General features: G+C 41.3%; 1 protein-coding gene across 14 annotated transcripts in view; it reads left to right on the top strand.

Annotated features, from left to right (window-relative positions):
* The first annotated feature begins 1,661 nt into the window (after nucleotides 1-1,661).
* The window catches only part of DYM (dymeclin), a 359,236-nt gene continuing 344,398 nt past the window's right edge, over nucleotides 1,662-16,499 (top strand). For 3 of the 14 annotated variants that reach the window (XM_070630148.1, XM_070630153.1, XM_070630147.1), the window contains exon 1: nucleotides 2,015-2,354. The gene's annotated coding sequence lies outside the window, so the exon portion shown is untranslated. Of the gene's footprint in view, nucleotides 2,355-16,499 lie in introns of all 14 variants that reach the window. The other 11 variants (XM_070630137.1, XM_070630140.1, XM_070630143.1 and 8 more) reach the window with 7 other exon arrangements.

The raw sequence follows: 16,499 nt of genomic DNA, 5'->3' as shown, positions 1-16,499 counted from the left end.
AACCGGCGAACTGCCGCCCCCCAGCCCCAGAGCCTTAAAGTTCAATTCTAATCTACAGTCTGTCTTTCCACTATCAACTCTCTTTTACCATAAAAATTCAATTTCACAATTAAATCACCACAAAGCAACCATAAACATCCATTCTTCTTGAACTTTGCCGTTATCTGTTGTTTATATTAGAAGGTGAACTCTTGGCCATCTGAGTGATCTAGTTGTATACAACCTTTGATAACCTAAAAAACCTCCCAAACTATTCTGTATTATGTTTTCTCATGGGTAAGATGGAGACAATAATACTTTACTCACAAGGTTGTGAGACATATTACATATACACATGTGTATATGTTTCAATATATGTATGTGTTCAAACTGTACAAATGGTAAAAATTGAAAAATAAAAGTTACATTCCAAGCCCAATTCTACCTTTCAGGCTTTGAAATAAATTGGAATTATGTTTTACATATTGTTTGTTAAACTTAATTTCACTTAACCTGTTGTGAAGTATTTTCCAAGTGTTTAAATGACTTTCTACATCATTCTTTTTAAAGTCGCAGTGTTCTGTTGGATGGGTGTGCTGTAATGTTTTCAACCAGTCTCGCATCATTGAACACTTAGTACACTAACAGACTCACAGGATCACCTCACAGTAGAATAAGTTGCTTCTTCATCTGTAAAGCCACTTGTGAAGAGATGCTCACAACTGTTGCTAGGTCATTTTGGGACAGGTAGAGGCTATAGTTTTTGGTACAGGAAAAATTTTAAAGTACTTTGATTTTGATTTTGGTGCCTCTCTTTTTGCTATAATTTTAAAATAAAACTATATATGTTATTCACATTAATTGCAGAAAAATTAGAAAACATAGGGAAAAACTAATTTTAATTATACAGATATCAGGGGCTGGCCCCGTGGCCGAGTGGTTAAGTTCGTGCGCTCCGCTGCAGGCGTCCCAGTGTTTCCTTGTTTCGAATCCTGGGCGCGGACATGGCGCTGCTCATCAAACCATGCTGAGGCAGCGTCCCACATACCACAACTAGAAGAACCCACAATGAGAAATATACAACTATGTACTGGGGGGCTTTGGGGAGAAAAAGGAAAAAATAAAATATTTAAAAAAAAATTATACAGATATCACTCCTCAAAGTTAACAATTGTTAACATTCTTTTAGCCTTTTTTTCCCCTGGGGCATAGATACATAGGTACTATAAATATAATTCATTTACGAAAATTTGATAATACTATACATGTTTCCGTTCACCAATATATCATGAACATGTATTCATAGCATTCTTTACACTGGCTGCGTAGAAGTGCCAACCTCTTTTTAGCTAGGCTCCCAGGTACCTTGAGTTTTAGTGTGTTTTCCTGTAATAAACTCAGGGAACTAATCAGCAATAGATTCTGGAAAAGTACATCTAATATCTGTATAGTACTTTTCAGGGTACATTAGCACATATTAACCGTGTAAATGAAATGACAGTGATATCTATCTCAGAGTAATTTGGAGAAATAAACAAGATAACAGTGCACGGCACATAGAAAACAACTCATAATGTGAGTTATTACTGATATGGTCAACAGTCCCGTATGGGAAGTAACATTACCACCTCGTACATTATTTTGGATGAGAAAACTGGCTGGTAGAGATGAATTAAGAGCTCGAGCTCAAGGACGTCAGTCTGGTAATCTCAGCTCGTCTGACTTCAAATTTCCTATTTTTGGCACTACACCACATTGACACTCTTTCCTGTGGGACTTGTCCTTTCTGCTAGCTGCCTCTAGCTAACATTATTTTCCTATTTCCCAATTCTTGAGAGCCCAACAAGGAATTGCTTGACTTTGGGATGGTTATTCAGCTGGAATTAAAAGGGGCCTTAATGAAGTTAAGCTACCAGGACAACTGGTGTAAGGAAAGCGAGGAGTTGAGCACGGCGGAGGAAACGGTTTTGCGGCTCCTGGATTTTGCCACGAGGCTTTGCCGTTGCCCTGGAGGCACTAGGAGGGTGGAGAAACCAGTAACGCCTGAAGGACTACATTTCCCAGGTGCCCGCGCGCCGCGGGCCGCGTGACCGCCGGCTGGAGCGCGCCGGGCCGTTCGGTCCGTAGCCGCGTTTTCGGCCGCTTCCTTCTTCTCTCCCCGCCTCCCGGCCTCCGCAGTAACGCGGCCCGGGCAGGAGCCCAGCCGGAGCCGGAGCCGGAGCCGGATCCGCAGCCGCAGAGACGTGGAAACATGGAGGCCTGAGCTGGCTTGCGCACTCGGGCTGCGGCGGCGACCACAGCTTCTCCCTATCCTCCTCTGCCACCCGCTCGTCGGTCAATGAACTGGAAGCGGATCTCCCCGCCGGCTGAGGCAGGTGGGCTGTGGCGCCGCCCCCGGCAGCGCGGCCCTGGAAGCCCAGCGGGCCCCCGCCCCTCGTCAGGGCGGGTTGGGGAACACCCTCTCTTCCCCTCCCCGGGTCGGCGCCGGCAGTGGAGGGGCAGCTCCGCCAGGGCGGGGGAGAAGGGTCCCTTCCTGCCACTGGGGAACAGGGCCTCCCTGTAGGGGCTGCGCCTGAGCCGCGAGAGCTCCTTCCATCTCCCCGCTCCCCCCTTGCAGGGTGCAGTGGCACCTAGAGCCGAGGGGTGAGGGGGTGTGTTAATCCAGAGAGCGAGAGGGACCTCTGTCCGAGTTTGGTGTTGAAAGTTGGGGGGATACTGACAAGCAAGTCGATGGTTCGTGAATTAGGGCGATGTTGGTCTGACAAATGGGTGTGTGATGGGCAGGCTGAGCAATAGTGTTGTTTTTTCTTTTTGACATATACTTTTTTATTGAGTTAGAATTCGCATTCTATAAAATTCATTCTTTAAAAGTACAGTTAAAGTACAACTGATTGGTTTTTAGCCTATTCGCAGGGTTCTGCAACTAATTCCAGAACATTTTTATCACCCACAAAAGAAACCTTTTACCCATTAGCAGGCACTCATTCTTCCCTCCCCAACCCCTTGACAACTATCAATCGCGTTTTAACTGAAGGGTGAAAGGTGGGAAGTTAGCTCAGGTGTTTGTGACCTGGGGGCAGTAGTGGGGATTGAGGGTAGTGGGGTGATAAAGCTGATAGCATGCTTGGAATAGGGCCAGCAAAGGGGGCCCTAGAGGGGCAGATGGAGTGCGAGCCTTGAAACGGGAGAGGGGAGGCTGCAGGGCGAAGTGTGTAGAGAGAAGATGCTGTACTGGAAGATACGAAAACATGGGGAGTGGAGACCATGGAGAGGAATGTAACCTTACAGAGGAACCCAGGCTTTTGGCCTGATCAGTTGAGGGCTCAAGAGAGGAACTGGAGGTAGAAGGGAGGAGAATCTATACGAATAGGTGAGTGGTTGCTGCTGAGCATGACATTTATGAATATATAGATTTCTAGAATGATCCTGCTTTGTAGTTTGTCTCTTATATCATCTTCCCAGCAACACAGAAGCTGGGCAAGTATAAATATTCCCATTCTGCAGATGAAGAACCAGTCCTTTAGAGATTAGGTGACTTGCTTAAGCTCATCAGGTTAGTAAGTAGGGCAAAATGAGGTGGGGATTAAAGGATAATTGATGAAACTCTCAGTTGCAGGTGGATTAAGTGGCAGAGAATTGAGGCAGGGCAATGTTACGGGAAGGATATTCAACTATTAAATGTATTAAGTCTATATTGTTATGGTAGATAGGTTAAGGACTTTTGTTTTTGTACCTTTTAAATATAGAAAATTCAAACAGTGGAATAGTATGATATACTGCTATGTGCCCATTACCTAGTTCCAACAATTAGTAAATCAGGCTAATTTAGTTTTGTTTATATCCCTATCCATTTCTGTCCCCACTCTCAATTATTTTAAAGCAGATCTTAGGCATACCATTTTGTTAGTAAATATTTCAGTATATGTCTGTAGAAGATTGAGTCATTTTCTTTTTAATATATCCACAATACAGTCATCACACCTAAAAAAAATTAATAGTAAGCTCTTAATATCATCAATATCTAGAAGGACTTATTTTGTAAAATGTACCCATTTGATGTAAGGGGAGTAAGCAGTGCAAACACTTTGATGTTTGACTCTGAAAAATATAGTATAATTGCTTCCTGACTTTTTTAGTAGCCCCTGTTATCCTGACTGTTCCATTTTCTCGGTTAGTATGGTTCATCTTTGTACAAACAGTTTGAAGAATTGTCACTTTGGCTGGCTTTTTTTTTTTTAGATTGGCGCCTGAGTTAACAACTGTTGCCAGTCTTCTTTTTTTTCCCCTGCGTTTTCTCCCCAAATCCCCCCAGTACATAGTTGTATATTTTGGTTGTGGGGCGTTCTAGTTGTGGCTGGCTGGCTTTTTAATGGATGGAGTTTTGTGAGGGCAGGAGAAAAATGGAAGTGAAATATAGTGCAACATGCACAGATAACTATTATGTCTCCTGATGCTCTAAACATTTGGGCAATTTGATTATGCTTTTCTCCTCTAGGTAATTTCGCATATTGTTAGAAGTTGTGTAGTGTGTATGTATTAGTTTTCTATGACTACTGTAACAAATTACAGCATACTTAGTAGCTTTAAACAACGCATTTATTATTTTATAGTTCTGTATTTTTAGAAGTTCGAAATGGGTCTCCCTGGCCTAACGGCAGCGTGTCAGCAAAGCTGTGTTCCTTTCTGGAGGTTTCTAGGGGAGAATCCATTTCCTTGCCTCTTCCGGCTTCTAGAGGCTGCCGCATTCCTTGGCTTGTGGCTCCCTTCCTTCATCTTCAAAGCCAGCAACATTGCGTCTCTCTGACAGTTCTTCTCTAGTCAATCTCTGACACAGCTGGGAAAAGCTCTCCACTCGTAAGGACCCGTGTGATGAGATCAGACCCATCTGGATAATTCAGGATAATTCCCCCCACCCCAAGATCCTTAGCTTAATTACATATGCAAAGTCCGTTTTGCAGTGTAGCACAGAATCACAGGCTCCGTGGATTAGGATGTGGATGTCTTTGGGGGCTATTATTCCACCTTCCACAGGATGTTTTGGGATATTTTGCTGAGATTTAAGAAAATAGGTGATTTCCTTTGCTGCTACAACTGCACTGTAAGTGTTTTCTTCCACTTTGTAGATAATGGGAATGGTTAGAGTTAGAGAGGACTGTTCTGTTTTCCTTTTTAGTGACTATAAACAAATTTATGGGAAATACCTGTGACACTTGTAGTGCAGACTTTGGTAAAATGAGACCTTTGAAAGTCATTAAGTATAAAAGCAGTGTAACATCATGTAAAGTTGTCTGTATTTTGTTTTGGTCTCTCTTATTCATGTTTTCTGAGTATTGTTTGCTTGTAATCAGAGTGTATATAATGCTCAACTGCTGCTTGAAGTCATAGGACACTCTGGGGCAATGATGGTTCCCATGCCCAGAATGAGAGGGCAGGGACTCTGTCCCACTGGGTGATAGAGGCACCCGCCACTTCACAGGAAGACTCCTGAAGTGAGAGAAAATTTTCAGGTAGAATGAGCTACTGTGAGATTGAGCTTGAAGCCCGTTCTCACGTCTTTCTTCTATGATCCATCTGGGCATGGGTGAGTGCTGTGGGCCTGAAAAGCAGAGGGCAAGATGGCTGTTGCTGCTCTTCCTTTCCTAGGGCAGGGAGAAGACTGAATCTTAGAGGTGGAAAGGGTTTCAGGAAGTCCTCTAATTTGGTACCCTGCTTCCTGAGGGGGTTCCACTTTCCGACTTAGCTCTCAAGGTCGTGACTGTCTCTGGGTGTGACGGTCCTGGCCCTCTGATGGTGGTGTGTTTAGTGTGCCACTGAATCAGTAAGGAGTAGTTTGGGAATGGTTGAAGATCTGCTCCTGCCTTTAAGCTTATTGTCCCTAGGAGGGTTCTTAGCGGGGCTTGGTGCCTGAACTTCTAAACTCCTGGTAAACAGTTTGTAAGTTAGCCTCGTGTTTCTTATTTCTAGACAAAGTAACCTGAACTAGTAGGGTTGAGAAAACTTTACAAATAGGCTTTATTTATTAAATGGTTTTCTTTTTTTCATTTCTTTAAGGAAGTTTGGTTAGTACTTTTTTTTTTTTTTTTGGTTAGTACTTTTTGATGTCTTCTCTAATTGTTATCATGTTCTTTAAAAATGCAGACACCAGGCCCACTGTCGGGGCGGGGGTGGTTGGGGGGGGGGTGTGGGCAAAATGGGTGAAGGTGGTCAAAAGGTACAAATTTCCAGTTATAAAATAAATAAGTCCTGGGGATGTGATGAACAGCATGGCAACTATAGTTAACAGTACTGTATTGTATATTTGAAAGTTGCTAAGAGAGTAGGTCTTAAAAGTTCTCATTGTAAGAAAAATTTGTAAGTATATGTGGCGATGGATGTTAATTTTTGGTGATCGTTTCACAGTATGTATGGATATTGAATAATTATGTTATACACCTGAAACTAATGTTATATGTCAATTATATATCTCAATTTAAAAAAGTGCAGATGCTGAAAGTGGCTGTAACTCTCCTATAAGGACATTGGAAGAGTTAGGCAAAAAAAATCTTTTGTATGTCATGTGATTGATGATATGTTTCTTGTTTAGATTGAGTCAGTCACTGAGTCTCGACAGTTCTTCCTTCAAAATATCTTTACAGCCTTCCACATTTCTCTTAGAATACTTTCTTTTTATTTTTTATTTTTCCTTTTTCTCCCCAAAGCCCCCCGGTACATAGTTGTATATTTTAGTTGTGGGTCCTTCTAGTTGTGGCATGTGGGACACTGCCTCAGCATGGCTTGATGAGCAGTGCCATGTCCGTGCCCAGGATCCCAACCAGGGAAACCCTGGGCGAACTTCACCACTCGGCCATGGGGCCAGCCCCTAGAATACTTTCAAGGCCTCCTGTATCAGTTAGGATTAGGTTTGGTTGTGAGTAACAGAGACCTGAAAAATAATAGCTTAAACCTGTTATCAGTTTGTTTCTCATCTGAAAGAAGTCTGGAGGTAGACAATTCAGGGCTGGTATGGTGGCTCCACTGTCATAAGAGACCCAGTCTCTTTCCAGTTTCTTATTCTGTTGTCCCTATGGTATGGCCCTTGATTTCTGGGTCATAGGATGGCTGCTGGAGTTCTAGCTAATATCCATGTCCCAAGCAGCAGGATGGAGGAAGGGACCAAGAAGTGGCTGTAATTCAGTGTTAATCAGAACTTAGTCATATGACTATGCTGGCTGCAAGAGAGGTTGGGAAATGTATCTTATAACTGGACAGGCAGCAACATGCTCAGCCAAAAATTGGAGTTCTGTTACTAAAGGGGCCGGCAACTGGGGACTGGAGTAGGCAATTGGCATTTTCTACTGTACTTCATAATTAGTGTGTCTGCCTGTGGACTCCAGACTAACATACACGCCTCCTAGAACTCTAGTTGTGAATCCTGGTTTTGTTACTTATGTGCTTTGGCATGTTACTCAAACTTTTTGAGCTTCAGTTTTCTCCTCTGTAAAATAGAGCTAATATTTATGTACTTGTTAGAATTAAATGAGAATACTTTTTATGCATCTGGCAATATATACACTCTAAATACTAGCTGTTTTTCCTTCTCCTCTCTCGGGTTTCTGAACGTGGATATCTGAGTGGATGGTGTAAAAAAGGTAGAAATTGGAGAAGGGCCGAGGGGAGACTATAAAGTTTGGTATTGGCCGTGTTGAGTTTGAGGTGTCATTGGGACACGCGATGATGATGTATGGCATGTAGTCAGGTAAATGGTCTGGCACCCACTAGACTGTTGTGTACTGGATGTAGATGTTTGAAATCACCAATGTTTGGGGAAGAGTTCACTCATCTAGAAGACTTCGGGCTGAATGCAGTTCTACAGTCACAGTGGGTAAAGTGGAAGACATGCCCCTTAGAGGCCTCCCCATAAAGCATCAAGCATCAGCTTGCTTTCTGGCCTTTTTTGCTCCCACTTTGATTCTGTCCCTACTCCAGCCATATTGAACTTCTTTCAGTTCCTTGAATGGGTCCTGCCTGTTTTTGTCTTAATTCTAGGCCTTCATGCATGCTGTTCTCTTTGCTTTGAAAATTTTCTGAACCCCACACCTAAGCAGGCCAATCTGTCTCACCCTTCAGGTCTTAACTTTTAGGGCATGACCTCTTTCACTGAGTCTTGAATAGTTGCCATATTTTAATTTCATGTTGACTTATCTGTATCTCTTACTCTACTGTAAGTAAATTCCATTCTTCAACCCTTTTAACTTTGGCACTTAGCGACGTGCTGGCCACATAGTGGACACCGAGGAAGTATTGACGAACTCCTTGTATTTACATAAGCATACTGTGATGTAGCTTGGGTATGGCTAGCTTCCTTTCAGCCTTGCACCTTTCTTTGGTAATTGCACATTGAGTTATTTATATGAATCAATGATTGTGAAATAGTAAAGCACTCTCCAGTTTATTTAAAAGTGAGTTCTACTTGAAGCGATACTTGTATGTTGTTAGAAAAGATAAGTAATACTCAAACGCGTATTACAGAGAATCAGCAGTGCTCTGCCTTACCCATCCTCTCTTTTAACTCTGGTCCCCAGAGGCACCTACTTTTTAAAATTTTATTAAAAAAAATTTTTTTTTAATTGCAGTAACATTGGATTATAACATTATATAGCTTTCAGATGTACATGGTAATATATTTCGAATTCTGTGTAGATTACATCATGTTCACCACCCAAAAACTAATTATAGTCCATCCCCTCACATGTGAGCCTCATCTCTCCTTTTCCCCTCCCCTCCACCTACTTTTAACTGTGTTTATAAATAATATCTAAGTGAATATTTGTGTTTTATCGTTTTGGATAACACCTGTTGACTCCTTGTTATGGTAGATGGAGTACTCTTCCTCCTCCTCCCCCTCTTCCAGCCCTTCCAGTGCAGCTATAGAAGAGCTCGTGGTTGATTGAGTGCTCAGTGTTTTCCATTTGGACCATGTAAATAGTGCTCAGGCTGAGCTGAGTAGTTGACCTTGTTTTGTTTCCCAGCTTCCCCCCTCTTCCCCCCGCCGTTATTTTTCCATGAGCGTGTTGCTAATTTTTACCAAATACTTAGAAAGACCTGTGGGGATTGGGGCCCAGGAAACTGATGCAAGATGTTACTCTGGCTACTGCTGTTACTGTGAGCAGTGAGCTGTTTTTTCTCCTTGTCCCAGAGGCCTCATGTCTCTGTTAGCATGCAGGTGAGGTAACTCTCAGACCCTTCCCAGTTCCTGACTTGACAGTGTGGTGTTTGTGCTTTCATTATGAAACTCCTGTTATTGGTATAAGAAGACCTTCTAGAAAGGTCTTCTGATATTCCATATGAAGACTTTCTGGAAGGGTCTTCTGATTTTCTACTTTTCTGTCTCCTGTTTTCCATTTTCTTCTTGTTCTTTATTATGGGAGTTTCCTTGATCTTATCTTCTCTCCTTTCTGTTGAATTTTTTTATCCTAGTTTTAATTTCAAGTGTCTTTCCTTGTTGTTTCATTATTTCCTTTTTTGTGACATCTTGTTCTTGGTTCATGGAAGCAATGTGGTAAGTGGTTAAGAGCGTGGTTGCTGCACCCAGCCTGCCTGGGTTTGAAACATGGTGTGTCATCATCTCTATAATCTTGGGCAAGTCACTTAACTTTTCATTGCCTCAGTTTATTCTTCTAGGCTGAGTTGGAAGACATTTTATGTGAAGGCCCAGATGGTAAGTATTTTAGGCTTTGTGGGCCAAGAGGCGAAATGGAGGATGTTATGTAGGTACTTATATAACAGGAGAGAAAAAATTTCCAGAAGATTTTTTATTGATGAAATTCAAAATACAATACTCATAATGGTTGAGAAGAATTTTTTTGTAATAAAGAGGAGCTCACATTTTACTTAATTGGGGTTTAAAGATATTGTTCCCTATTATCAAAATTGATTACAAATGTTCACATTTAATGCCGATTTTTAATGAGATTTTATGTACTTCATCTTTGAGAATGTCTTCTTATACAGATATGTACCGCCAAATACTAACATCAGTCCGTGAACATATGGTTTTAGTAGAGCATACTTATTGCTTGGAAGGCATCTGTAGAATTCTGTTAGATTCTTTTCTTTCTTTTTTTTTTTTTTTTTAAGATTTTAGTTTTCCTTTTTCTCCCCAAATCTCCCCTGGTACATAGTTGTATATTTTTAGTTGTGGGTCCTTGTAGTTGTGGCATGTGGGATGCTGTCTCAGCGTGGCCTGATGAGCGGTGCCATGTCTGTGCCCAGGACCTGAACCAGCGAAACCTGGGCCGCTGAAGCAGAGCGCGCGAACTTAACCATTTGTCCATGGGGCCGGCCCCAGATTCTTTTCTTGATATTTACCTTTTCCTAAATCGTTGCATTGCAGGCTAATCACTTCCAATTGAGGGTTACAGGGAAGCTCCTTGTTGCACAGTTGAATGGTTTTTGAAATGTGGCAAGTACTTTTGTATTGCGGTCTGCGGAATGCTGCTAGAATTGTAGTTTGATTTTGGGAAATATGTCTATGGCATATCTGTGTGTGATTGGAGATCTTGCATCTTGTTTTAATTTTTGACAGCGTAGGAAGTGGATAAAGCAGCTTGACATCACTTGTAATTCAAACAATGTCAGCTGGCCTTGAAATGACTTTATCTCAGTATAGGTTTTGCATGTAGGTGTGTTGGACTTCTAATTTTAGGTTGAATTCATTGAGAAATATTGAATCTGCAGCAATGAATTTCCAAAGTCCTTCACTATTGAATAGTAGTGATCGAAGGAGATTCTTGTTTAGAAAAATTTCACTCTCAACTCTGAGCTTGAAAAATTTCAATGAAACTATACCACTGCTCAGCCATTTTACTGTGTAGTAGGACATATCAGAATATTCAGCTTGTATTTCTGATCAAAATTACATGGAACTGATGATGGTTAAGTTCATGAGAACGAATTAAGTTAACCTTTGTAACTGGTTCCACAACACGTGATAGATTCAAATATTTTATGCTGATTGATCAAACAATAATGAATAGGCTTTAAACGCCTTGCATTTTCACAAGGTTTGTAGGTTTGTCCAGCTAAGCTTTTTTCTGCTTCACACATATTTTTACCACAATCAGTGAGTTATACATCATAGCAGGTTCCGCTTCAGGTTGTCCTGAATTAGTATTTTTCTCACCTTTTTTGGAAAATATTTATAGCTGTAATTGTTCCATACAGACTGTTCTTTGAGCAAGTCTTTTCATTGAGAGAGAGAAAAGTCTTAAAGATGTTTATTTTCTCTGGACACATTTCTTTGGCTGCTGTAATCAAACACAGTTTAACTCATGATTGGTAAATGACTTTGCTTTCTTGGTTAACAGGTGAACCATTTGGAAACTTTGGTTGCAGCCTCGTTTTTCATTTTTATTTCCAGGAAGACATTCTGCTGTGATGAAATGGCTTGTTTTAAGTTTTCTAATTTTCCTGATCGTTGCTGTCGTGAACTGAGAGTTAGTGCTGTGTGGTAGGGTATGCTGGGCCGTTGTAATGAGTGCTTAGCTGTTAACGACTTCCTGTATGGTGTTCTTCTGGCACAGCTACAGTGCTATTACATAATAAACATAATGGCCGGCCAGATGGTGCAGTGGTTAAGTTTGCAACGTTCCCCTCTGGCAGCCCGGGTTTTGCCGGTTTGGATCCTGGGTGTGGACCTGTGCACCACTTGTCAAGCCAAGCTGTGGCAGGCGTCCCACCTATAAGGTAGAGGAAGATGGGCACGGATGTTAGTTCAGGGCCAGGCTTCCTCAGCAAAAAGAGGAGGATTGATGGCAGATATTAGCTCAGGGCTCTTTCTCAAAAAAAATTAAAAATTAAACAAAAAAATGACATCTAATTAGATAAAAAACATCTAACTCCACTGTGACTTAAAAGTGTGACATCAGAGTCTACTTTCTTCTTTTGATATGATAGATAATCCACTGGTGATAATTTAAAAAATGTCACAGTATAGCACTATGCAGGACACTGGAAATGCTGAATTTTAACTGTGTCATTTTGATTTGCGGTGTGCTGAGTAGTGGTATAAAGGGATAAGAGCACCACATACGGTCTCTGTAGTAACTACTCAATTACGAAAGCAGCTTTAGACAATATGTAAACAAATGAGCATGACAGTGTTCTAATAAACTTACTTTATGGAGGCTGAGGTTTTTTTTTTAAAGATTTTATTTTTCCTTTTTCTCCTCACAGCCCCCCGGTACATAGTTGTGTATTTTCAGTTGTGAGTCCTTTTAGTTGTGGCATGTGGGATGCCGCCTGAGCATGGCCTCATGAGTGGTGCCATGTCTGAGCTCAGGATTCAAACTGGCGAAACCCTGGGCCGCTGAAGCAGAGTGTGCGAACCCAACCACTTGACCATGGGGCTGGCCCCAACACTGAGATTTTAATTTCGTATAATTTCCACGTCACAGAATATTCTGGGTTTTTTTGTCAACCATTTAAAAACAGAAAAGTCATTCTTCAGGCTGCAGGCTGGGTTTGGCCTTTGTTTGTAATTTGCTAACCCGTCCGTGATCTAGGTGGTGAGAGTAACGGAAGTGCTACCTCATAGGTGGTGGTGAGGATTAAATGAGCCAATATGTGTAAAGCGCTTTGAGTAGTACCTGGGGGCATGATGGATGCTACATAAATGTTTTGCACTTATTGTTATTTTCATTATTATCTCTCTGAGGATATTAACTGTCATTTTTGATTTTTTCTTCTCCCTGAATCATCTGTTTTCTGATTCCTTTGGTTTATTTTGGTTTCTTTGTTTCATGTTGGAGGCTTTCCTCACAAGTCTGATCATTTTTAGTTGTTCATTCTTGCTAAGATTGAGACCCCCAAAATTGACTGGAAGCTGTTTGTGTGAGTGGCTTTTGTTGAGTTGAGGGCATTGCTGTAGGTGGCAAGCCAGCTTTTTAAATGGGGGGAATCCCAAACGTCTGTATCTCTTCCCTGGGTCCTCCTTCGTTTCTTTTGAGAAGAATCCTCCACTCTCCTACCTTGGAGGCTGGGAAACCCTGTGTGACTGTGGAGCAAGCAGGCTTTAACTGCATTCATCTGTTTTCATCCTCCTCCTCATTACCCTTCCCAGCCGTGGCTCTGGAGTTCGGAGTCCTTCTAGTGAATTTTTCCAGAGAGCACACTCGTAGTCTCCTCCTAGGGAGGGAAGACCCACAGACTTAGCCCTGCACCTTTGCCTGTCTCCCATGCTGCTTTTCTCCAGCTCTTTCACCTTCCCAGGGTTCCAGGGGTGGATTGGCTTGCTTCTTGTCAGCATCCCCTTGGCAGGCACTTACGTTGAGGCTTCCTCAGCTCTGCCCATTCAGTTACTACCACTCTGTCTCCTGTCCATCTTCCACACCTCCTCTGATCTGATCTTTGTGGGCTTGTATCTGTTTATTTATCTGTCTATTTATTTATTTATCTATTACATATCTATTTGTTTATCTATTTATTTTCATTACTCTCATTGCACTGGAGTGGAATACCCCACTGTACCCAATATAGCACTTGGAACATAGTAACATTTTAGAGAATGTTCCATTACTTGGTAAACTAATGGCACCTGTGGCGTTTAGCTTGCCCTTTGTCTCGTGACCATTGCCCACTATTTCTCTGGTCTCCTGTTTCACTGATGAGATTTTGATTTAAAGTCTCTTGAGTACAAGTAGGGCATACACACACACACACACACGTATTTGTTTTTCCTTTTTCAGGAAACAGGTGATTCTGGAATATAGCTTATGATTTATGGATTCTCAACCTGAGTTGAGACAGAGTGCACTAAGGTATCATTTGCATATTTTGAGGGTGTTAGGACAGAATTGGTTATCATGGATTTTCAGATCCACTAATATTTATTTTCCATTTAAGGCACATTAAATCAGGAGACAGTGAGTCAGTACACATAAAAGAGATTTAATTTTATGTGTGTAGTCAAATATTTCACAAATTAAGTACAAAATACTAAACATACCATTTCTTGTTCAAAGTATTCTTTTTGCCTGTGATGGTAAAATTGGCTTAGGGAAATATCTGAAAAGTAAAATAGCAGTATAAGAGATAGCAAAACAAGGTGTTATTGAAAGGGTAGTTAAATTCCAAATGAGTGGTAGAGATGATTACACCTAGGATTGGTGAGAAAAGAGAGAGATGTTCTATGCTTAGTGAATAGGGTTTACGGGGCTGGGGGACAGATGTGGTGTGAATGGCAGGAGCAGAGGCATGGATGAGCGTGCTAGATGTTGAGAAGACAGCTTACCTCTACTTTGTTATGGTACTTATTTGCAAATTGGAGTTTACAGATTACTTTTATCAAAATCACAGTGAATGCTTCTTACAAAATGCAGATGCCTGGGCCCTACCCTGACATTCCGAGTCTTTGGGACCCAGGCATGTGGTCTTCAGGTGTGTTTTGTGTACATTTAAGTTTGAGAACCACTGGTTTGGAGGGTAGTTGGAAATAAAGTTGGAAAGTGAGCTTTCAGATTGTGAAGGGTCTTGAATGTCAGTATTCTGTTTTTCAGGTACTGAAGGATCATTGAGTGTTTTTGAGCTGGTGAATGAAATGAGGGAAGTGGTAATTTTACTAGTATTAAAAATAAGTTATATTTGGCCTTTTATTTGGCTAAGCATCCTCTGTGCCAGGTCCTTCACTGAGTGCTCTGCGTGCATCATCTTGCTTCATCCTCAGAAAATCTTAGGGGTTGTAGGTATTCTTGTTTTTCCCGTCATGCAGTGGCATTTTGTAAATGGTGAAATGGAGATTCAAACTAACTCTATGCAGAGTTAGCAGGATCTTTCTCACCCTGGAATCTTTGATCTTAATTGTGATGCTGGACTGAATTTCCTGTTTATTAAGGATTAATAGAATAGTGGAGTGTGCGAAGTGAATCGAAGTGGAGAGATTGGAAGCAAAGAATCAGGATATTGTTGCTCTAAGTCGTGTGGGATTATAGAAGCCTGGTCTAGCAGGGAGGCGATGGCAATGTAAAGGAAGAGGTGGATTTAAAAGATGACATGTAGAATTGTGGATGCTATAGAAGAACCCACAAGACTTGTTGATGTCATTGCCTTTACCCTAGCAAAGGTAGAGACCAGGGACTCTGGAATTAGATTGTCCAGGTTCACACTCTGGCTTTGCCACTAATTATCTCTGGGACCTTGGGCAAGTTGCTTAACCCGTCTGTGCCTTAGTTTCTCCATCTGTAAAATGAGAAGATTGTGCCCACCTCTTAGGGTTGTTAATGGGGACTAAATGACTCACTAATTGTAAAGCATTTAGACTAGTTTCTTACATATAGATAGTATAAGTAAATTGGCTATTTAAAATTGCCATTGCACACACTATTCTCTCTGCCTCAAGTGCTCCTTCCTATTTCCATAGCTTCTTGTTGTAATACTTAGCATATGTGTTATAGTAATTTATTAACGTGTTTGTCTTTCTCACTAGGCTTTGAGTTCATTAATGGCAGGGACCTGGTTTTATTCATTTCTGCATTCTCAGTGTCCATCATAGCACTTAGCATTTATAGTGAGTGTGTCATAGGTATTTGTGAAATGAATGCTTGGTTACGTGAGATAACTTGAGGCAAGAATGCTGCTACTGCTGCTGCTCGATAGAAATAGTGACTTTTGGAGGGGTTGCTTGTGTTGGGGGGCAAATGTTAAATTCTGTTTAAACATTTATGATGATAGAAAGACATCAAGTTGAAATGTCCATGAAGTAAAGATTTGTGCTTGGATTTTGACTGAAAAGTCAAGATGAAATGTTAGTTCTGGGGTCACTCACGTAAAGGTTAAAGCACAAGCCAGAAGCATGTTCAGATCCTTCCTGAAGGAGAGCATGTAAAGAGGGAACAATCCATTTATTTAACAGTTTTATTTTTATTTATTTATTTATTTTTCATTTTTCTCCCAAAGCCCCCCAGTACATAGATGTATATTTTTAGTTGTGAGTCCTTCCAGTTGTGGCTTGTGGGATGCCGCCTCAGCATGGCCTGACGAGCGGTGCCATGTCCACGCCCAGGATGCGAACCAGGGAAACCCTGGGTCGCTGAAGTGGAGCGCACAAACTTAACCTCTCGGCCATGGGGCTGGCCCCTAACAGTTTTCTTTTTCACTTTATTTTTTTAACCATAAACATGTTATAATTTAATCAAGCAGGACAGGAGGACATAAAGTGAAAATCCCTTCGCTCTGTATTTCCAGTCCCATTCTTCAGAGGTCACCAGTCTTGAACCATTGCTTATGTTTCCTTCCAGAAATTGTCTATAGAAATTTACATGTTTGTTTAGACTAATGGGATCCTACTATATGTGCTGTTCTGTGACTTTGTTTTTGCTTGAAGTATTTAGAATATCTTTACATATTAACACACAAGATCTATCTGATTCTTTTCAGTGGCTGCGTAGTATTCCATTGTATGCTTATTCCATACTGTAGTTAATCCCCAGATGATGATCATTTCGGTTATATTGTGTATTTGCTATTCCAAACAATGATGACATTAA

The sequence above is a fragment of the Equus przewalskii genome, chromosome 7 (assembly GCF_037783145.1).
Source record: "Equus przewalskii isolate Varuska chromosome 7, EquPr2, whole genome shotgun sequence".
Classification (NCBI taxonomy): Eukaryota; Metazoa; Chordata; class Mammalia; order Perissodactyla; family Equidae; genus Equus; species Equus przewalskii.
Note: the sequence above shows the minus strand (reverse complement) of the source record. Positions and strands in the feature narration are given on the sequence as shown.